At 32.1% G+C, this 24713-nt stretch overlaps 1 protein-coding gene and 1 non-coding gene across 11 annotated transcripts in view; both read left to right on the top strand.

The window, feature by feature from the left end:
- The window catches only part of Prosap (SH3 and multiple ankyrin repeat domains prosap), a 145022-nt gene that overhangs the window by 101203 nt on the left and 19106 nt on the right, over window positions 1-24713 (top strand). The gene's annotated exons all lie outside the window — the stretch shown is intronic.
- Window positions 17567-17637, top strand: TRNAV-GAC (transfer RNA valine (anticodon GAC)). The gene has a single exon. It is a non-coding gene; the product is annotated as a tRNA-Val (tRNA).

Genomic DNA, 24713 nt, shown 5'->3' with positions numbered 1-24713 from the left:
GGTTCACTCGATGGTAGGTATACCTGATATGGTATGAAGTTAAAAAAAAGACTACTCGAACAAGTAAATAGGAATGTTTAAAATAATTTTAATAAAATTTACTTAAGAAATGCATATTAACGCTTTTCTTATAAGAGTTACATTTACAAAAAACTAAATTTATTATTACTCATAGATATAAATGCTATATAACTATAATTTATATGTTTGTGCTACAATAACTTGAACGATCATTGTAAAGTATTATAAATAGTTAATTATATTTTGTAGTGTTTGTAGTTGTATAGTTAATATTAGTACATTTTTACATTACATACCTTTGCCTCAATTATATTGCAACTATAGCTAATTTTGTGATAACTAAAATTAGAATAAATTGTCTATACAATAAATAAAACCAGCTTAAAACACCTGGGGTAACGGCGTTCGAATAACGAATATTTGTAAATCAATATTACGACAGTTCCGTTCACACGGTGTAAACCTGTAAATCAGGCATGCAAAATACATTTTGTAATAATGCGACCAGATCGACATTTAAAATAAAACAATACAAATCAAAATCCAGTTTTAATCTTTTAGCTTGAGAATTAAACAGATAGATATTTATTGCATTGGATTTTATTGCCTTTGATTGTCTCTGGTGGTACAAACGCAGCCTTGACTTCCATCACTCGTCGAGAGTCGAGAGATGAAAAAACGAGAGAGAAAGTAGAGAATAAAATATATTGACATAAAAAATATGAAGCTAAAAAACCTTTAAATAACAATTTATATGAGAAGTTAGGTATTTTCCATTAAAGCTTAGGTCATTAACTTGCCCATTACCCTAGTAAGCACTACTTGCTGTTATAAGCATTTCTTTATAATTTGAAAAAACCTTGGTAACCTATGGCTATGAGTAAAGACAATATTAGGGTCACATGAACTACCTATCTAGGCCATAGTACTTATTTTAATGACATGTAGACATATAATTTCCCATGGTTCACTTTAATATCTGCACAAACATTCTCATAATATGGACAAAATTAGCTTATTGGGTAAGAAATTATTTATTTTATATGTTAAGAAATTTTGTAAGGATTTAGATCTAAAATCATCATCGCAAAAGACCGTGCAAAGTGGAGTAGGTTGAGTAGGAAGGCAAACCCTGGCAATAGCCGGGATTAATGCCAGGAGGAAGAAGAAGGAGATCTAAAATCAAAGATCAAGGGCGTCGAGCTCCGCCACTCAACACAAAATGCCGCAAGAAATCAGCGGAAAATGGGGTGGAGTGTTTTGATGGAGAATGGAGTGTGTTAACACGTTCCCAGGTTACTTGTAATATATTTCATTTTATAGTAATAATTGCTAATACTCTACTCAATTTATGTAACTTTTGCTGTATTTTAATAATTGTAAACTATTAGACCACTTCGGTACTACGTGTCACTTGAAAGTAGCAATGTCCGTGATTCGATCAAAATGACACGCTGCAATTATCGAGTCGACACGTCGAGATCGGTCAGTAGGGTAATAAACGCGTATTGACCGACTGAGCATACGAGAAGTTGTGTAAACTTGCTTTTATTCATTGCAATCGTTAGACGAAATTACATTAATATGTTTTTACCTTACATATTTCGTAAGGAATTTGAATGAGAACTAGTTACTCGTATTTGGTACTTATGTTACGTTGGTATGATTTATGTTTAACTATCTTTATTTATAAGAGATGTTACTTTTTTATCTTTCTCAAGACAGCAACGTGATGACCAGTTCAAGCCAAAAACTAAAAGGTGACATAGTAATCGTTTTGTAATATTCTAAGAACTATTTTAAACCAATCAACATTTTTACAATTTCTTTTCTTTAGCTTCATGCTGTAACTGCCACATACCGAGGTTAGCAGAGGTAACCTGGGAACCTAGTGTTAGGACACTCCGTTACCTATAAGACACTTCCGTTCTCCAGTTTCCGGCGGATTCTGAAGGCAATGCGTGTTGAATGGCTAAACTTAACACCGCGTCTTGCCTCATTACCAGAGCGAAGAAATGAAAATATTAAATAGGTATTTCATTTTGGGAATCGAACCTGTTCCGTATCGAGTCGCACGCTTGTACTCCAACGCCACGACTGACCTCTTATATGAATTTTTTTTCTTTAACATCTTATAACAATATAGCTAAAACAAATAGTACGGGACACAAGCGTAAATCATACATTATTTGTCACGTGCAATATAACAGACATCGTTCAGTGGGATGGGAGAGCGGGGGATAAACTCATCAGGACATCCTTCCGTGGGGTGACGGTGCCCCACGCTTTGACTCTCATGTCCACGCTCCTATTTAACTAGCTTCACTAAGGTTAGGATTATTTGTTCTTTTTGAACTTCTCATATTAATTCATTAGTAGTGTTCGTTATTTATTGAGGATGTGGACTTGGTAGTGTATAATTTTGGCACATAAAGAGTAAAATGTTGTATGTATTACATGATTTAAATAATGTTATATTAGTTTTAAGAATTAAGCTGAGAACGGAGTGTATCGACACTAACTTCTGTGCACCTTACTATGTGAAAGACCTCTATTTATATATAAATCATTTTTAAACATTTTACTAAACCATATTCTTTGGATATAGAGAAAAAAAGAAGTGAAATATAAATAAATATATTTTCCTACTCTATAATAATTTCAAGACTCTTAAATTTAATAAAAAAACTGCAGAAACTCTGTACTTTTATAATAAAAAATACTTTTTAGGTAAATGGGTCAGGTGTGGTAGAAGTAGAGAAGAGGAGGGGGGGTATAAGCGTCGCTTTAATATTTCATTTTTGAATACAATGTGTGCTCGCCTTAGGTGCTTCCTAATTGAAAATGTTTTGTTAGTTCGACTATTCGTGCGGCACAATTCTGTGGGGATAAATTCTAACCACATAATAACATACTTATATGCAATAACTTTAACTATTTCAACAATGTATACATTTAAAATCTATTTTAACGAAAGTTTAAAATTTAAATCGTTAATGCGTTTAAGAATTGAAAATATTTCAAAAACCATAAAAATATTGTGGATTTGAACCCGCTGCTCTTGGAAACAATTCACGTTCTTCAGCCAATTAAGCAATTCTTTCTTATACGTCGAAATCCTTATACTTGTTACATTTTCTTTTTTGTTGTTAGTATCTCCATAGGGATTACCAATTTTTACACACCGCCACACCCAACTATATATCTAAGAGTGAACATAATTAGATATAACATACGAGTATACGTTTCTAAGCAAGGATTTCCTTAAGCATATATCCATTTAGATAGAATAGAGAACATATGAATTCAAAGAAAACCAATTACTTTTGATTTACAACTAGTATAAGGCACTGCCGAATAAAGAGCTCGCACCGTTCTTATTTTAACGAGCCACTAAATACATAAATCTATATGCTGACAGTGCCATTACTGGCGACTCCTAGGCACCGGCACCGGCACCGTACCGGTTGTTAAAACTGTATTAACCGTATTAAGTACTAATACGATTTGGTTGTCATGTGAACTGCATTCTAGCTAACCGGATTCGACAGTGGGCGAGCTACCTACGAAACCTAGTCTTTGCTAATGTCTGAAAGAGACGTTTACAATAAATTGTCAGTGTTATTTAAATTTAGTTTAAAGGAAAAATATCTGTACTGAATAGTGTGGGTTATATATTACTTACCATTTGTAGGCAAATATTATTACGAGTATGTGTATCAACACTACACCATTCATTTTAAAAAATATTCTTATATTATAAAGAAATACCTCCTATAGACCTGAAATATCTAAAATGAACTATAATTCCATTATTATTTATTTCCTTAATATTAATCTGGGGAGGGGAACTAGGTGGGTCGTACCCACCCCAGAATAACCTGGTGCCCATCCCAGAAGAAATAATATTTACACGAACATATCTCAAAGTTCAAAGCTAAAGTCTAGGCCCCCTCCAGAAAATATCTGTAGACACGCTAATGAATATAACTCATTATCGATTAATCTGACTAAATAATTATTTTTTATTCAAAGATCATAAAATTCTACTTGCATTAACTAAACAAATATTATTAAAACATGAAAAGTCAGCCGTGAAACAAATAAGCGAGCTGAAGAAGACATTTATAAAAAAAAGAATCATAATAATTAATTTATTCAGTAAATATCCTTTATTCTAAAAATGCTAGCTAGCATCGTTTGGAACTCGACCAAAATGACCGTATTTTATACAACTCCGTAGTAATTCTGGCAAAGAACTGTATACTCGTACAAGAAATGTTCCAATTTCTTTATATGGGAAAAGTATTTGGGAGGTAGCTTATTACTTTTGGAAACAATAACAGTGGGTGCAGATCGCGCTACAGATATTGTATTTCTTTGTGATCTTATCAAATATCGTTAGTGGATACTAAAAATAGTACCTATATCATTTTTTTATTCTATAGTCATATGGGTACGAACTCTCCTTAGCTCTTTTTGTTTGTCTTTTTGTGCTTAGTGTTTTTATACTGTTCTTAGTTTTATGAAAGTGCTGGAAAATCTACTTTGGTCTAATTTAGGTTCGGTTTGCAGGCTCCAAAAGCTTATTTTAACGAGCCACTAAATACATAAATCTATATGCTGACAGTGCCATTACTGGCGACTCCTAGGCACCGGCACCGGCACCGTACCGGTTGTTAAAACTGTATTAACCGTATTAAGTACTAATACGATTTGGTTGTCATGTGAACTGCATTCTAGCTAACCGGATTCGACAGTGGGCGAGCTACCTACGAAACCTAGTCTTTGCTAATGTCTGAAAGAGACGTTTACAATAAATTGTCAGTGTTATTTAAATTTAGTTTAAAGGAAAAATATCTGTACTGAATAGTGTGGGTTATATATTACTTACCATTTGTAGGCAAATATTATTACGAGTATGTGTATCAACACTACACCATTCATTTTAAAAAATATTCTTATATTATAAAGAAATACCTCCTATATACCTGAAATATCTAAAATGAACTATAATTCCATTATTATTTATTTCCTTAATATTAATCTGGGGAGGGGAACTAGGTGGGTCGTACCCACCCCAGAATAACCTGGTGCCCATCCCAGAAGAAATAATATTTACACGAACATATCTCAAAGTTCAAAGCTAAAGTCTAGGCCCCCTCCAGAAAATATCCGTAGACACGCTAATGAATATAACTCATTATCGATTAATCTGACTAAATAATTATTTTTTATTCAAAGATCATAAAATTCTACTTGCATTAACTAAACAAATATTATTAAAACATGAAAAGTCAGCCGTGAAACAAATAAGCGAGCTGAAGAAGACATTTATAAAAAAAAGAATCATAATAATTAATTTATTCAGTAAATATCCTTTATTCTAAAAATGCTAGCTAGCATCGTTTGGAACTCGACCAAAATGACCGTATTTTATACAACTCCGTAGTAATTCTGGCAAAGAACTGTATACTCGTACAAGAAATGTTCCAATTTCTTTATATGGGAAAAGTATTTGGGAGGTAGCTTATTACTTTTGGAAACAATAACAGTGGGTGCAGATCGCGCTACAGATATTGTATTTCTTTGTGATCTTATCAAATATCGTTAGTGGATACTAAAAATAGTACCTATATCATTTTTTTATTCTATAGTCATATGGGTACGAACTCTCCTTAGCTCTTTTTGTTTGTCTTTTTGTGCTTAGTGTTTTTATACTGTTCTTAGTTTTATGAAAGTGCTGGAAAATCTACTTTGGTCTAATTTAGGTTCGGTTTGCAGGCTCCAAAAGGCCTTTCAAAAATCACACAGATGATGTGCAGAAATTGCATAGAGCCAATATATCAAGCCAAACAATATGTATCTATAGAAATACCAATTCTATTACAGTGTGCATTCCAGCTCCTTCATTCTTTTAGTACATTTAATGGACAGTAGTAAAAATTTTGTGCAGTTAATGAAAGCTAATGGAATAATTGGTGGTGTCCGTGGACTGCCGCTCGCTACTGTAACGATATAAATGAGAAACTCCTCTGGCTAAAACAATCAATATTGACCGCTGAAGCAGTTTTTTTATATAAGAGATGTCTGGTTATAAGAATAAGAATATAAAGAAATTTTGTCATATTTTTTTGTATATTATACAGATTTACTTAAATAAACGAAGAGGAACATTTAAGTATAATAGGATTATGTATAAAATTTTGAATATTTCATGCCTAACAACCAAAATCTCTCCAAAATCTTTGTTCTAGTTTAGTTATTTTTAAAACTTCAATTATTGTTAGCCACTGGCACTGTGTACATCTGCAGCTCGTTGCTCGTTGTAGCTCCTACAAATCACACTAATGGTAGGACACATCACGACCGCTCTGGAGTTAGCTGTTAGTGCTAACAATTCCAAATACCTCGAATTAGCTTTTTCAGCAATTGTTCAGCAAACAAAACTATACAGTCAATAAAATTCTCTACAATAAAAGTTTTATATTTTTACATAAAGAAGAACTCTCCTTTCTCCGCTTTTATGTTTTGTTGTTTGTATTTGTTATATATTTTTTACACTTTATGACACTAGATGACATAGTTTAAATAATAATCATTTTTTTTAATCTACTTACATACAATATTTTTTATATTGAATATTTTTTTTACGTTATCAATACTGATAGCTTTACGCTGTCTCCCACACGTGGCAGGGTAGGCAAAGGCAACCTGGGAATCTAGTGATAAGACACTTCCGTTTTCTATTTTCCGCCGAATTTAATTACCTCTACATATTTTGTAGTTTAATTATTACAATTTTTTTATCAATTTATATTTTTATAGCAAAAAATACTGTTTCATTGTTTACATTGCATGGGTCTACTGTCAGAAGTGTTTATTTTTCTAGGATATTGTCCTATGAGAATTTTTGTGAGAATTTTATTCACGCGCTCTCTTAAATAAAATATAATATGTAGATATCGTATTTTATAAAAACAATTTACTGTTATATCTACATGTATAAATCTGCATATTCAAAGGAGTAATCGTAGTGGATACTAGACATAAGCTATTCGACCTAAGTGCATAGCAATTTAGGCTTATAACGTTATTCAACTAATAAATCAATTTGATCGTGACCTTCTCTTAACGTTTGAACGCGCAGATTCAAGCTATCTAATTCCGCTTTAAGGTACTCGTATCTTACATGTTGTTGGGTGAATATAAGTGAAAGTGCAATTAATTAATGTCTGATAACATAACTAAAGATTACATATACGAAATTCGTATCTCATCTTGTGGTAAGGTTAGGTTCCTATTGGGAACCTTTTCTACATAGTGTTACCTTATAATTTTTGTTTTAATGAAAGTATTTTGAAAGTTAGTTAACATGCAATTACTCGAATTCGGACGGAAAGTAGAGATCGGAGTGCCTCTACTCCTTTTCCTCTTTCTCTCTTCTTGTACTGAATTGTTTTGTTCAATAGTTACGAACTTTCATATAGAAAATCAATCCCTAAACTATACTGTCAGATACTTCACACCTGATGACTTATGTGAGAATAACGTGAAATAACATTAGTTTATTATTGAGTTATTTCTAATACTTTTGTCAACAATTGGCACTTCAATTTCCCGAAGGCTTTTGTCATCCTTCTCGAATGATGGATACCTAGACGTCGGAAAGTAATCATTGTTATAATAATGTATTGTGATCGATAAAGTCCTTGGGGGTCTGGGTTTTTATAAGAAAAAGCAGTAAATTAATGTTCGTGACGATTATTCATTTTGTGTTATAAAATATTTGAAACCTTTTTTTAGAGTTACTGTAAAAATTTCACCATAAGTTTAAATTTTCTATATTTCTTCGTTTCTCATATTTTTGTGTAAGTACCGACCTACAGAAACAATATAAATAAATCAGAAAATGAAATAAGCATTGTTCATACTAAACAAAATAAGTTATTTGCTTCCAATTTAAACAACTAGCAACACATTAGCAAACAAATAAAAGCAGACGCAATATCATACCTCCTTATTTTCTTGTATGCAATAGTTCCTCTTTGTTACATAGAAACGTTTGTGGGGAAGAAGTCATACTGTCAAGATCTCAGATAACTTTCTATGCGGCAAATCCCCTGGTGGCGATTTTGAGATTATGTGTGTACTGGGTACCCGTTGTACCTACAGTATTATGCAATGCAGTACTAGGAAGCATAGTAAATATATTTGCGTTTTGATGTCTTCTGAAGGTATGGTGACCATGTAATTGTGATTTATTATTTAATATCTCTTTTTTATATTATATCTATATCTATACTAATATAATAAAGCGGAAGAGTTTGTTTGTTTGTTTGAACGCTAAGATCTCTGGATCTACTGATCCTATTTACTTTGTTTTTGTTTTGTATGAAAGCTGCATTCTTCAGAAGTGCTATAGGCTATATATATAACATTACATTACACATATATACTAATATATTAAAATACTTATTTCTAATTTGACATGCAATTTATTTTGCTATTTTAATAACAACCGTCGTCACTACACGACCGCCACCGCGACATTTTGACATTCATCCGTATGGAAATAAATATAATAGTCACTCTTAACATTTTATCTAGATTGAAATTATAGTTTACTGTATAGCATTCTAATAAATAATTAAGGAGATGTCACTGATTCGAAATGACCTAGCCTTCGGGCGGCATAGTACGAGTATGACTGACGCGAAAATATTCTAATAGTTTAAGCAGGCGTAGCCGCGTCCGGGTCCACTAGTTAACTATATAGACACCATCTTTGCGAGTTAAATGCCACTTAGAACATGTACTTTCATTACATATTTGTCTTTCCGATTTGGTCTTGAAATGCAAAGAGCAGAGAAATGCGTGAGATATGAACTGCAAAATACAGAATGTATGTCAAAATAATTGAATTAAGAGATTTTCTAAAAATAATTTTAAAAGTAAGTTCAATTTACTAGTTCCAACTATAATTTTATTATACCTATCTGTTTCTGATAAACTCTATAGTAATTTCCCAATAGTAACAGGAAATCATATTTATTTACAACATTCTCTAGCACATTAGCTCACAGGCAATATATCGAGTGCAACATTCGTATTCATGTATGGCAAAGCATGCGTAATGTGCATCGTTAATCTTACGCGCGAGTCGATGCGACGCGACATGGTCAGAAGTTGTAGGGCGAGACGTTATTGGCATTCAATTTTACATTATTTAAAGCATAATAAAATTTAAATTTTCTGTTTAAATGTATTAATAAATTATTTCTTTAAAATGTTTATTTGTGCTTAGAAAGGTGAAATATAAATCGCTCACAAATCTAAGATCGGTCTTGAAATGCCGTTTTCATTCATAAGAAAGATATATGTATAATTTATGAATCGGATCGCCATAATTAAAGAACAACAACAACAATAATTTATGAACGAAAACAATCTCAAGAACGATCTCAGTTCTTGAGAGTGATTTATAAATAAGCCTAAGATAGAGATTCCTCAAAATTTCTACGGAGACGAGAATATATTCTTTTTAATTGACATTTTTAAATATTGTATAATAACAATAAAATTATTAAATCACACATATTTTTTAACATTAAAATGTTGACCTCTATCCTTTACTTCCTCACATCAGATTTATATTTAGAATGAACCAAAGTGAATTTAGTCCATTATTAAATGACAAAAGCTCGTGCGGCCTGGGTGACCTTTTAAGTACATCCTTCTGACACGTGTCTGACATGCGTGACACCTTGAACAATACGCTAGAAGCGGCTAAATTAGAATCCTGGACTTGTAAGAGGGTGCCATGTCTTCTTACAAGGTGTAAAGTAATTGTGAAGAAAAACAACATTTTTATTTCTTCATATACGTATGTTTTATTAAAGAAAATGTACTCGTATACCTCTACATTAGTTAATTTTTAAATTGTTTAATGGTTTTAGAAATCAGTATACTTTGTAAGAGCTACTTTTATTTATATTTTAAAGTTCTTTTAACTATTACAATTAAAAACATAAATATTTATTGAAACTACCTATCACGTTCCAAAATACGCGTATTCCGGCACCTCGACACCTATAAATTACTACTCAACCAATATATCTATAAGCTGCAAAAGTTGCCGTATGAAGATAGAATCGATTGTAATTCCTTATTGCATTACTTAAAATATCTATACTATAATTAATTTCGAGAGTGCCACATTCAATATATGCTACCTATATAAAACTTATACCAAACAGATAATTCAATAACTATAGAAGAAAGTCCAAATTTAAAAGATAAGTTTTATAGAAGCATTCATTCGGGCGTATAAAATATAGCAGCTTAAATTTTATGTACCGCCCATTCGCGCCACTTAGAAATCCATTTTCGGAAGCAACAACTGTTTGTGGGTAATTTCGCAATTTGCGCTTTATTTGTGCGGTGCTATGGGCATAGGGAAACTCTCGTTCTGATCGAGATCCCTGGGGGTTGATTATTCGTTTATTACTTACTGTATACCGCCTGTCCATCTCGGGTTTAGGTGCCCTCGGGATAACCATTCCATGGCAAACTTTAAGAGCTCTCAAACAGTTCATTTTGACACTTTTACTGTACTTCTACTTGTTGCTAGTGTTTTTGGTTGATATTGGGAATTGAATAAGAAATAGACAATTTGTACACATCAAAAATGTATTACTTCAAATATTCTAATATAATTGAAATATTTTTTGTGCCAACCTTTTTTATTATCTATTTAGAAACATGGTTTACGTGTTTGTATATTGAATATCTATATTATTGTTTAGTTGATTTCTAAATTAAAATTTAAGGTCAATGTACAAAAACTGGACAACTTTCAAATACTACACAGTATCAAACATCATGATTTCAAGACGACGAATAGTTTACTGCCTAAAAACAATTAATTAAATGAAATCTGTTTACAGTATTCACAGTTTTTGAGATATTGAATAGAATGGGGGACTCACGCCTCAAAGTGTCTTATTAATGAGGCGTTGAGTCCCCCAGGAGAAAAATAAAATTTCCACGTCCTTGTCAGTCATGTAAATACAATGATAACTTTGAAAAAAAATCAGCAATTTATATATCTATCTATTCCTATAATATCTATATGCTAATTATTATAAAAAATTGAATTAAACATTTCTTTTGATGTTATATTCAAGCTCATATGAGTTCTTTTTGAATGCATATGGTATGAAACTCATTCAGCAATTTCCATTGTCCCGACCCACATTAGTTCTGCGTACGTACTCGAAAGGGTCGCACTCAACCTTAAAACAAAGATTATAAATGTACAAATAGCATTTTAATTTTTAAAGTAAAATTCTAAACGTAAAAGGTTTTGAGATGAGTTTTTCATTTACTTTAATTGCCTTGATTTAGCTTAGGTGGTACATTTTCATTTTAAGGGACAAACATATAAAAAAGATTTTTATCCTTTGTTATAGATTTATGTAAACACGTATACGTAGGGTAAATTAGTAGGGCAATTTTTGTATAATTAATATCATTTTGCTATTTGAAAATCGTGTTTTCTTTTCTTTGAAAATTTGAAGTTAACTGTGTTTTATTACCAGAATGTAAAATAGATACCAACACACCTCATATCTACACTTTAATGCCAATATCTTTTAGAATTGCTCCCTATTTTATAATTTCTAACAATTTATGACACAATTTAAATACTGCGAAACAATAACTATACATACTTATTATCCCATTATCTTTAGAAGTAAGCTAATAATAATCAAAAGCGCCGCTGTCCTAAAGGCGGACCAATAAATATATCAGTTCCAAAAGGCATAATGAAAAACCAGTAGTTTCGCAAGACGCCCACGGTGTTTGCTCAATGCTAGCCGATATCTCCTTTGTAATATGATCTAAGACCTTTTTGCTACTTGGTTTAAAATTAAAAAGTGGGTTATGTGTAACGGGTCATTGTTATTTAGGTATCTTTTCATATTGAAGCTTTTTTTGGTTTTAATCATATTTCAAACCTTGGACTGTAATGGTAAAAACCATAATGTTATAGTTGGTACACGTTTCAATACCATTGATTCTGTATTTGGTTTTCATACTACTTTGTTTATTTGGTAGATAATACAATTTATTTTTTGTCATTTAAACAAATTATTATTAGAAGTAGAAGTAATTATTAGTAGAAGTTAGGAATTATTAGTAGAAGTTCAATTTAATGTATCAATTTATACCTACTCCCACTCTATGGATAGGTAAAAAAATTGGGTATACATTTGCATGCCAGAACCTTCATAAATTGAAGGTTAAAATAATATTTTTTAATTGTATTGTATTGTAAATTGCATCATATCTATAGGCTATTACTTATATCTATAAGCCAGTGAGGAGTTGAGTGTCTTAACACTACGCTCCCTCTATGAAAGAAAACAATCTATAGGTATATAAATATATGAATACATTATAAATATTTATACCATCCCTTTAGGTGTAAACCCTTTTTCCGTGAAACAATCACCTCATGCAAAATATGTCTTTGACGCGAACGTAACCATTGAAACTTCAAAGGTAATTAGTTTCCCGAAAATCGATTCCGCCGCGAGAGCCGTGTAATTACAATTACAGAAAATTCCAAAAACTTGGAGAGTGGATGAGTAAACGCCGTGATATAAACACTTACGTTGTAACAACATTTTGTATTGTTAATAAAGTATATTTTATTAAAGTTAAAATAGGACGATATTATTAAAAATAAAATAATACATTAATAAATTTGAACCACAGATTTTCATTGTAGAATGTTACATTTATACGATACGGTGGAATAGATTTAATATTCATATTTTTAGTCATCAGCTTATAGTTACCATCTCCCGGTATCTTAGGTATTTACATGTGTTATATAAATACTTTGTTGCATATGGTGTTCGAATAACATTATTTTATATAAACATATAAAATAAATATATGCAATATGCATGTTTTTAGCAGAGTGGGAGATAGGAGCTCTAGCACCGTCCAGTGTCCGTGATATTCCGTGTTGAGTGACGAAACTTACTTATTAAAAAAAACTTAAAAATAAAACTTTCGTCCAGGACATTCCACATTTTCATCACATTGTTGATATAACATTTCCTGAGTGTAAAAACTCGTAATAGAACGATCAATTCACATTTCCATTTCCTTGCGAGAGAAATTTGTTTACACTTCACTCGCAGCGATCGATCGCTGTCTCTCGGGTCTTGAAGCTTTACTACGGTGTGAGCTTTATATATTATGTATACAGCCGTTTGTAGCATGCAATATCTAAATTAATAAAATTGAAATTATATATTTATATTGGTTTATTATTTATTTAACCAGGTCAGTTAACGCGACTAATTGTGGGTTCGATCCCCACTCGAGGAAATGAAAAAAATATTTTAATTTATATTTCCATTTCTTCCCTCTGGTGTCGAGGCTAAGCGCGCCGTTGAGATCCGCCACTCAACGCGTAATGCTTCCAGAATTCGGCGGAAAGTAGGGAATGGAGTATCTTAACACTAGTTTGCCTCTGCCGTCCCTGTTATGTGCGGGATCCAACGTGAAGCTGTTTTTTTTTATTTAACCAGATTTAGTGGAACATTAAGACATTTTGTTCCCCATTTTTCGGCCAACTTTCGAGACATTGCGTGCTTACTGCTTAGTGACTTTAACTTAACGACGCGCGAAAATAAAAATATATCTTTCCCCCGAGAAGGAATCGAATCCACGATTGCTGCGCTTTGACGGGAACCTCAAAGAGATGAATATAAATATAAGCCCCAAGAATGATATAAACCCAGGCTCATCTTAACTGTAACACGACGGCGCGGCGTGAAGGAAATACTAAATCATGATTTATGAGAAAACACATACTAAATCTTTATCGTAGGTATATTAAATCGTCATGGAAGTGGGTTAATTAGCACCTACTAAAACTAACAATTTTAAAGTGTCTTCAAATATATTTTACTGTTCTTACTCTATTTACTAAAACTAACAAGCTAATATGTACTGCTATAGTCAATTCTATTTTGAACATCAAATAAAATATGATATATTCTTAATCGAGTTTTGTAATATTTAAAATTACTGTCACTCAAGCATATGTACGTAAGTAGAGCCTCTAAGCTGGTTTCCTTGACATTTTCTATATGGGTATGACGTCGAGTACTATTTATACATATATCTATTAGCTTATTAAGCGATAAGTTATAATAGAGCAAGATACATAAAACTTTTTTTTTTTAATTTAGTCTACCCTCGATTTTCTTAGGAAATTTTACTTTTAATGGCTATTATTATATTACATTTAGAAATGAAAACATAATTTACATCATCATTAGCCTCACGTTGTATCTCGTATATAGAAGGGTAGGCAGAGGGAACCTAGTGTTAAGACTCCGTTCCCCACTTTTTGCAGAACATTTCGCTTTAAAAAAAAAATTGAATGGTAGAAACTCATTTATCAAAATTCCTGAACACGTGGTCGAACACAAGGAATTTGAAGCAATAAAATTGAATCTTGCGATCATCCCGTTATTATTTGCAGAGAAATGCCTTTTGTTATGTCCAGATATGACTGTAATACTAGAGTATCTGCCTCGTAACTGTAACTGAGTGCGCTAGCTTTGAACCAAGATAAAGATTTTCGTTGATATCCAACTCTTCATATCAGATTTCATTGATTATGCAATCGAAAAGGAGTTTTTTAATAAGACTTTTTGTGATTAGTGGCCATCGTGGCGCAGAGGCACAAGGGTGTAACGCGACTGTTTTGGATTCGACTCTCTTCGAAATAACTTATTACTTATTAATATTTTAATTTCTTCGCTCTGGGCGAATCGAAATGGGCGAGGCGAAATCTGGAATTTCATGCAAAAGCTCGGATTCCGTCACTTAAAAACACAATGCCTCGAAACACTCGGCGGAAATTGGGAAAAGGGGGGAGGTGGGAGTGTCTTTAACACTAGGTTCGCCCTGCTATACTAAATGTTTCATATATAATTTTAATTATGCTTACCAGTTTATTAATTGATAATGGGATAAATTATCAAATAGATTGCCTCTTAATTCTTCGTTCATTTGTAAGATTCGAACAGAGCCTTTAATGGTTGTTCAGCATGCGATCTATCGATATCTAACAAAAACATTAATTTATATTGCCTTATAAGGAAGAGTACCATAACAATCTCAATGCAATGTCAAAGATTTAATAAAAACAATAGAGACTTTTATTTTTTGTGATGTTTCTATATGTAGATAATTTAATTAAAATAGTTGATGGGCTAACTTGCTTGCAAATTCCTTTAATGGACTAGTTATAGGCCTTGTGCTTGATAACAACTGGTCATGTCAATCATTAAGTTACTTCTTATCTCATCTTTACGTTTCCTCAGCAACCAGTCTTTCTAGTTTAATGTACTTCCTTCGCCATTTGCAAAAGATATAAAATATAAAAATAATACAAATATGTGACATTATAATGTTACATGGCGCCAGCCTAATTATATATACCTAAGTACAATCAATTGTGTCGTTTTAATATTTTAATACATTTTTTTTATCATCTTCACGCTGTATCCCGCACTCAACTGGGTAGACAGAGGGAACCTAGTGCTAAGACACTCCATTCTCCAATTTCCGGCGAATTCTGCGCCACGACTGGCCTCAAATACATAATTTTTTTCAATGTAAACGAAAAATTAATTACAAAAAAATGATTACGTTGTAAATTGAACAAGCAAAAACTAGGACAGTTTTTGGCTGACTGCCATGTAATTATGCTTCGTCAAAAACGAATTCTGGTGGAACGCAAGTGAGTACAAGATTTTAAAGAATGGCCTAATTAACGAGCGAGCGAATACATCTCGAAGTATGTATATGCATTCGCGGGCTTTGCAATCAAAGAGTCAACTTTGAAATGTCGGCTTATTATCTCGTTGAAGCACCGCGCCCTGATGTAAACTAGCAGTCCCTTGATGATAATTGGTTGAAAATATCGGTCAGAGAATGGTCTCTCTAAAACAACGATAACCTGTATGTACCGGTTAACGGAAACAATGATATTACGTTAATAACAAATTATTGAGGTCGTGGTGGCGCAGAGGCACATGCGTGTGATTGTAAACGCGAAGATTGTGGCTTCAATTCGCTCTGGTATCAAGATAAATGCTCGGCATTGTGTTACGCCACTCAACACGCATTACCTCTAAAATTCAGCGGAAAAAAGGGGAAACGGAGACGGTTTCCTCTGCCTACCCTCTTATATGCGGGATACAGCGTGAAGATGAAAAAAAATAATACATATATGTTTAATTCTGCAACTATTGAAATTCCTGCAACAACCGACTTACTTGTAATAAAGTTTAAGCTTTTAAGTACCTACCTTACTTTTGTAAAGGACAGAGATTAATTATAATATCAACAAAACATTTAAATAAAACAAACTTTTAGTAAGCTGTACCTAACAGTTCGAAAGTCGCAATTTCTCGTCCTCTTACCTTTGCTTCCTTTGCATAATTAATTCTACGGTAACTTTAAATTAATATTGTTAGAATTAAGTGTACAATTAAAACATTTTAATTGTTTTCACACGTTTTCGGTAAATTAGATATCTGTTTGGGTGAAAAATATAGAACTTAGGAGATTATAATATTTTAAAAACAAAAACAAATCATAACAGGTCTGCAAGAATTTCTGACTGCTAGGACGATAGGAGATCCTACAAGAGGCAGATTAGTCTGATTATAAATAAATATCCTATATCTTATAAAACAAAGTCGCTTTTCGTGTCTGTCTGTTGTTTCTAACTCTTCTTCTTCTAAACCACCCAACGGATTTTGATGCGGTCTTCACCATTAAGTCGAGTGTTTTTCGTAGAAGGTTTATATATAGTTTATTATTTGTACATTCTTATGTAAATTAACATAAATACGATAAATGTGTATAAAGTCCTACCCGTTGAGACACTTTCGCGCATGCGCTGCTCTAATGGTAAGTACTACATGAAAAAAATGTGGAGTATTGTTCCTCTTAATAAGATCTACAAAAAAGTCCGCGAGAGCATATTCGTATCTTTTAAGAATAACGTGTAGTGATCATTTTTCTGTCTGAAGATAATAATTTCAATATATTTTTTATTGTGAGGGATATTTTTCCATAAAGGTATTAATCCTTATCCTTTAAAATACTTTATTAATTTTCTAAGTTAAATGAAGATAAAATTTGCTTTTTACAATATTTCGAAATTGCCAATAGTTTTACAGAAAAACGCATTTAATTGTTGACACATCCCGCCGTTGACACATCAGCTGTATGTTACTCAAGTTTCACTTATCCCTTACTCTCAGCATATAAATAAGTACATTAGTTACGTTGGCCATTTGATGTAGACCAAAACTGTCTTTTACTGTTTTTCATATTAATAAGTACTTTAGAAGTTGTTACAATATCAAAAAAATCCTTGCTGCGAAACGGCTCGCCACTCGCCATGCGTCCGCCGTGCCCGCTTGCCTTACACGCATCGGTGGTTCAGTGGTAGAATGCTCGCCTGACACGCGGGCGGCCCGGGTTCGATTCCCGGCCCATGCATTCTATTTAATTTTCCTCACAGGCAGCCAGCGTGCTTGCTTTTCATCAGGGACAGAATAACCCCTTCAGCATTAACCACAAGCTCGAAAAAAAAAAACCCAGCTGCCTCTATAGCAACGAAGATTTAGTTAGATGCGTTTGCACGTATTGGATAATTGGAGTTGAATGTATTATTTAAGCGCGATATATTTGGTTTCACATTTTTTGTAGTAGTTATTAGTAGGTAGGTTTTTATTTATAATTTCTTCCGTTTAAAAATAGTCATTTAACTATCTAAAAATAGTCATCTAAATATATTTTAATAAGTACTTGAAAAGATTAGTAGCACAGATTTAAAATGACGGTACCTACTAATAAATCCTTGCTGTGTAAAATAATTGGAAAATCCTTATTGAAACTACGAAAATGCGGGTGGCATTAGGGTTTAATTAATTTTCACATTATCTTAAGTGCTTTGCAAACATACATTACATGAATAATTCAGTAGTTAAAGCGGGCGAAGCCGCAAGAGGGTCGCTAGTTTATAAATAAATTATGAGCCATGAAATAAGAAAAAAATATTCTTGTGAGTAAAAATCGAACCCATAACCACTGTCCCACTGCATCACGATGGCAACAATTTATTAAATGCTCTTTTAAATTGTAACCCAATATACCTACCTATGTTTTATATATTATTTTCAAACCATAAAAGTTAAAAACAATATAATCTATTAGTAAAATTTACGAAAAAGAATAACAGCTAACAGTTAACGGCTTTTATGGCATATTCAATTCCAGTACCTACAAGCTGTCAATTCGAGTCACGCATGACACTACATTTTTCGATGAATGATTTATGTTACTTTCACTAGAAAGATAACTTATCTATATAATATTTACTATGAGAATATAGCAAATATGATGGCATTACTATAAGACTTACACAAAATATATATGTAGGTATTTTAAAATTAATATGCTGTTACAATAAACATTTTTAATTTTCAAACTGTGTCATTTTTAAATACAAATCTATATATATAAAAGGACTTCTTCTCACTGACTGAGGTAAGACGCACGCACAGCCGTAACTGCTGATGGTAGAAACGTGAAATTTAAACAGATGTTTACTTTCGCAATCTGGACATCCACTAAGAAGGGATTTTGAAAAATTTTAACTCTAAAGGGGTGAAATAGGGGTTCAAAGTTTGTATGGAAAAAAATTTAAATCGGCACCGATTTTTATAAAATTTAAAATTTAGATTTTTAAAAGTATTTAATTGAACACGTGTTTCATCGTTTTCTAGAATTCTCCCTCTAAGGGTGCAAAGGGGTTGAAAGTTTGTATAGAAAAATTCTTAAATCGCCACCGAATTTTATAAAATTTGATATTTAGAATCTTAAAAATATTTAATTGAACATGTGTTTCATGGTTTTCTAGAATTCACCCCCTAAGGGTGCAAATAAGGGGTTGAAAGTTTGTATGGAAAAATCTTTAAATCGCCACCGATTTTTATAAAATTTGAAATTTAGACTCTTAAAAATATTTCATTGAACACATGTTTCATGGGTTATTAGAATTCACTCCTAAATACGCAAACATACATTACATGAATAATTCAGTAGTTAAAGCGGGCGAAGCCGCAAGAGGGTCGCTAGTTTATAAATAAATTATGAGCCATGAAATAAGAAAAAAATATTCTTGTGAGTAAAAATCGAACCCATAACCACTGTCCCACTGCATCACGATGGCAACAATTTATTAAATGCTCTTTTAAATTGTAACCCAATATACCTACCTATGTTTTATATATTATTTTCAAACCATAAAAGTTAAAAACAATATAATCTATTAGTAAAATTTACGAAAAAGAATAACAGCTAACAGTTAACGGCTTTTATGGCATATTCAATTCCAGTACCTACAAGCTGTCAATTCGAGTCACGCATGACACTACATTTTTCGATGAATGATTTATGTTACTTTCACTAGAAAGATAACTTATCTATATAATATTTACTATGAGAATATAGCAAATATGATGGCATTACTATAAGACTTACACAAAATATATATGTAGGTATTTTAAAATTAATATGCTGTTACAATAAACATTTTTAATTTTCAAACTGTGTCATTTTTAAATACAAATCTATATATATAAAAGGACTTCTTCTCACTGACTGAGGTAAGACGCACGCACAGCCGTAACTGCTGATGGTAGAAACGTGAAATTTAAACAGATGTTTACTTTCGCAATCTGGACATCCACTAAGAAGGGATTTTGAAAAATTTTAACTCTAAAGGGGTGAAATAGGGGTTCAAAGTTTGTATGGAAAAAAATTTAAATCGGCACCGATTTTTATAAAATTTAAAATTTAGATTTTTAAAAGTATTTAATTGAACACGTGTTTCATCGTTTTCTAGAATTCTCCCTCTAAGGGTGCAAAGGGGTTGAAAGTTTGTATAGAAAAATTCTTAAATCGCCACCGAATTTTATAAAATTTGATATTTAGAATCTTAAAAATATTTAATTGAACATGTGTTTCATGGTTTTCTAGAATTCACCCCCTAAGGGTGCAAATAAGGGGTTGAAAGTTTGTATGGAAAAATCTTTAAATCGCCACCGATTTTTATAAAATTTGAAATTTAGACTCTTAAAAATATTTCATTGAACACATGTTTCATGGGTTATTAGAATTCACTCCTAAATACGCAAGCGAAGCTGCGCGCGTCCGCTAGTTTACTATAAAAAAAAAAAAAAAAAATATCAAAAGTGGGACACGAATTAAATAATTGCGTTATAATCAATTTATTACACAAACTAAGATTAACTTGTTCTGATTTCTTTGTCAGTACTAACTACATACGTGTATATGAAGTAATGTAGCTCGTTGCTTGTGAAATGCGCACACGCACACCTCTGGTTTCGATATGACAGAATCTATCTATCAAACGATCAGCTCGAAGTACTCTCTCACGTCGGTAGAGTAACCTACATACTTGTACGCACATAATTTTAACGACATTAATTATTAGAGAGGCTATTTTTTTTGTTGGAGATCTCACTAGTACACTTACATACAAAGTACATACATAAATAAATGGAATTTATTGCTTTTTTATTACGTATTAAAGAAAACTATAAATATACCCTATATAGGTTATAGTTATTAAAATTACATAAACTTTATGTAAAGTTAATTGCTCTTATAATAGAGAACACATCAAATTAATATTATGTTATCAAAATTTTATAAAGCTATTAATAAAACAGTATGTAATTCCAGAATGTTGATATGTCGCATATTTTAAAATGTCAATTGCCGATTAAATGATGTAAGAGTCGATTAAATTATGTAAAATATAAAATAGCACAGCAGGCAGAGGAAACCTGATAACCTGAACCTGAAAACCTGGTGTTGAGACACTGTTCTCCGCTTTTCGCCTAACTCTGGAGGCATTGCATATTGAGTGAGTGAGTACTTTAAAAAAAATATTATACCTAAAAGCGATCAGTAAACGAGAAAAACGTTGCAATTTTCCTCATTCTCACAGGATACTTTACAGATTAATTAATTTTAAAACTAACAGAAGCACCATTGCCTTAATAAAGTTTCTTATTTTTAAAATCCTAATTAATGACTCGTATCGCAAGCTTCGGGCTAAGCGCAGCCGGTCGTCGCGCTGTCAACTTCCCTTTGCCCGCACATTAATTACTGCCGTATTCGCTCTAAATTGATCGCTTCCCTATTTCAAATAGTCATGTTCAATTCGTTAAAGTTGCACGTTTCGTTTTAAATTGTATTTGAAGAGGTTCACGCAAGTATCTGGACGGTAGCATGTTAAGATTCTATAAAAAAATCTGCTTCACGCTGTATCCCGCATACAGCAGGATAGGCAGAGGGAACCTAGTGATACAACAATCCGTTCTTCACTTACTGTTGAATTCTGGAAGCATTGCGTTTTGTGTGGCAGAGCTCAACGCCGCGCTTTGCCTTGACACCAGAGCGAAGAAATGGAAATATAAACGTAAATAAATATTTCAGTTCTTCAAGTGGGGATCGAACCCACAACCGTCCCGTTACAGTAACACCCTTGTGCTGCTGCGCCACGATGGCCTATATTTAAGATTCTATAAATATTATTTATTATATTTAATACTGAAACTTTAATACACTATAAATATCTATATGTTTTATTAAAATTACTAAACTGAGTCAATAACTAATTTTGAACTTTCTTTTCTAGCTTTTACACATACAAATCAGCTTAGTCACCGTCAATTCGTACTAACTGTCGTCATAACGTTCTCACAATAAGGAAAATCCTTCTCATACTATATCTATAGTAATATAATCGAAAAAAAAATATTTGAAGTACTTAAATTTCAATATTATTACTAAATACAATACAATTAACTCAATCTACTTCTCTCAGAACATATAAGAGCAAATTATTACATTGCAAATAGAGTCTCAGGAGACTAGAAATCAATCCAGTGACCCATTGACACGAAACAAGCAATAGACTAGAGGTCCATTGTATGCAAACATCGTATCTAATTATATCTCGGCGTCTTCGCAATACACTCGCTACGAATATACTGTTATGGTGGCTTCTGTTACACAAATATAGATCAATTGGCCAACAATCTGAAGGCAGTGTTGTGTGACGATATTAGGTAGTCATTTATATTCTGTGGAGAGAGCCTTTTGATATTTATGTATGACATGTATATGTCAAAAAAGACGGTTGCACATACAATTTATTATTACATGAAAATATACTAATAAGTTATAGATGATAAACTCGTTCAAAATTATATTTTTTAAATTATAATTGATAAAAATGTTTATTGTTATTTATATAAAAAAATATTAACATAATCTATACATATATATAAAAGGACTTGTCCTCACTGACTGAGGTAAGACGCGCGCACAGCCGTAACCGCTGATGGTAGAAACGTTAAATTTGGACAAAAGTTTACTTTCATAATTTGGACATCCACTAAGAAGGGATTTAGAAAAATTTTAACCCTAAAGGGGTGAAATAGGGGTTCAAAGTTTGTATGTAAAAAAATTTAAATCGGCACCGATTTTTATAAAATTTGAAATTTAGATTTTTAAAAGTATTTAATTGAACACGTGTTTCATCGTTTTCTAGAATTCTCCCCCTAAGGGTGCAAATAAGGGGTTGAAAGTTTGTATGGGAAAATTCTTAAATCGCCACCGATTTTTATAAAATTTGATATTTAGACTCTTAAAAATATTTAATTGAACATATGTTTCATGGTTTTCTAGAATTCACCCCCTAAGGGTGAAAATAAGGGGTTGAAAGTTTGTATGGAAAAATCTTTAAATAGCCACCGATTTTTATAAAATTTGAAATTTAGACTCTTAAAAATATTTCATTGAACACATGTTTCATGGGTTATTAGAATTTACCCTTAAATACGCAAGCGAAGCTGCGCGCGTCCGCTAGTATGTGATATATGTCGAAAAATCGTTCTATAAGAAATACCCAACAAACCCTAAAAGTTTTTCAACATAACTGAATACAATCAAATCAAAACTTTGCAGGTTAAACCTACATTAGCTTACGTATTATATATTCTTAGCCGTACGTTTCCATTTTTTTGATCCCAATTGTTATGTTATTTTATGCAAATTAACTAATTTTCTATTTTACTATTTAAAGCTCTTTAAGTTAAACTTGAATAAGGATATTTCCAAATATTATAAATCACCTACATATTCGAAAGAACTAATTCAAGGTCTGATCAAGATATCATAAAACATGACGCAGAAAGACACAAACATAAGGAAATGCCGAACAAGGTGCGTGGCCGGCTTGACCACACATGGCTATAGTAAAACCTCATGCTAGTTGTTGAAAATGTATTCTTTCTTTTGTAAGCCTATATTTTTTCGTTTTTTATATCCTTTCTTAAATACTTTTCAGAGTGCGTAATACTCATATACTCTCAAATTAAGAAAATTTAAAAACTTGACACGTGTCATTTAAACGCCCTTACATGTTAAATTTAAAATATTATAAAATGTTATTGCTGACAATTAATTATATTGTATATTCAATTAAAATACAATTATTTTTGAATCCCGCAAGGTATGCAAAGCGTACCTAGTGTTAAAACACTCTGTTCCCAGCTCTCAACAAAGTTTAAGTTATAATGATGTTAAATACAAAATTACATTTCCAATCGTTACCAATAATATTTCTCCTACAATAGAGCTAAATTATGTGGGATGTATGCCTCACGGCTGGCTCTGACATGCTACTCGCCCACCTAAACCACTTCTGACCGACGTCTGTTCTCTAGCGCGCTATCATTCCTCAGGTTTGACCGTTCCTTTATCACCTAGATGCTTCCTACTGTAATAATTCTAGTGAACAGAGTTGTTAGTGCCCCCATCGTATATCATAGCTGTTAATCTCGCTCTTGGTTCATTATAAAATAAACATTATCTTTAAAGTTATTTTATACATGTCATGTATTTTAAGTACAGTCATCATGACAATAAATTATTACTATTTTTTATTTTTTTGCCTCGACACCAGAGCGAAGAAATGGATATATAAATTTAAATAAATATTTAATTTCCTCGAATAGGGGTCGAATCCACGACCAGTCGTGTTTACAGTCACATTTTGTGAACTTACTCGGTTAAAACACTGCTGTACAATATTCAATACACACTAAACTTATAGTAACATTTATTAATGAATTTACTGTAAAATCTATAATAATAATAATCAATTCAAGATATAGCTTTGTTTAATTCTCTAATAAAGACTTTCATAATTTGTTACGTTATTACGGCACCCGTAACCAATAACATTAACTAATGCAAAGCCGACACCAAGCAATTTGGAATACAAAAATATGTTTTTGTATACTAAACTGGAACATTTATTATTTCTTGTTTACAATCTTATTGACATTAACTAGTAAATTATTAACTGGAACACCGTTAGGCTTTACGTTATTGTCAACAGTTATCGTAAAATTATGTGCGTTTGAAACGGCCTAATTAATATCCATATTATAGGTGAATAGGCTGTTTGA

Source organism: Heliconius melpomene, chromosome 17, assembly GCF_056956725.1.
Source record: "Heliconius melpomene rosina isolate 202511_hmr_F chromosome 17, ASM5695672v1, whole genome shotgun sequence".
NCBI classification, from domain to species: domain Eukaryota; kingdom Metazoa; phylum Arthropoda; class Insecta; order Lepidoptera; family Nymphalidae; genus Heliconius; species Heliconius melpomene.
Note: the sequence above shows the minus strand (reverse complement) of the source record. Positions and strands in the feature narration are given on the sequence as shown.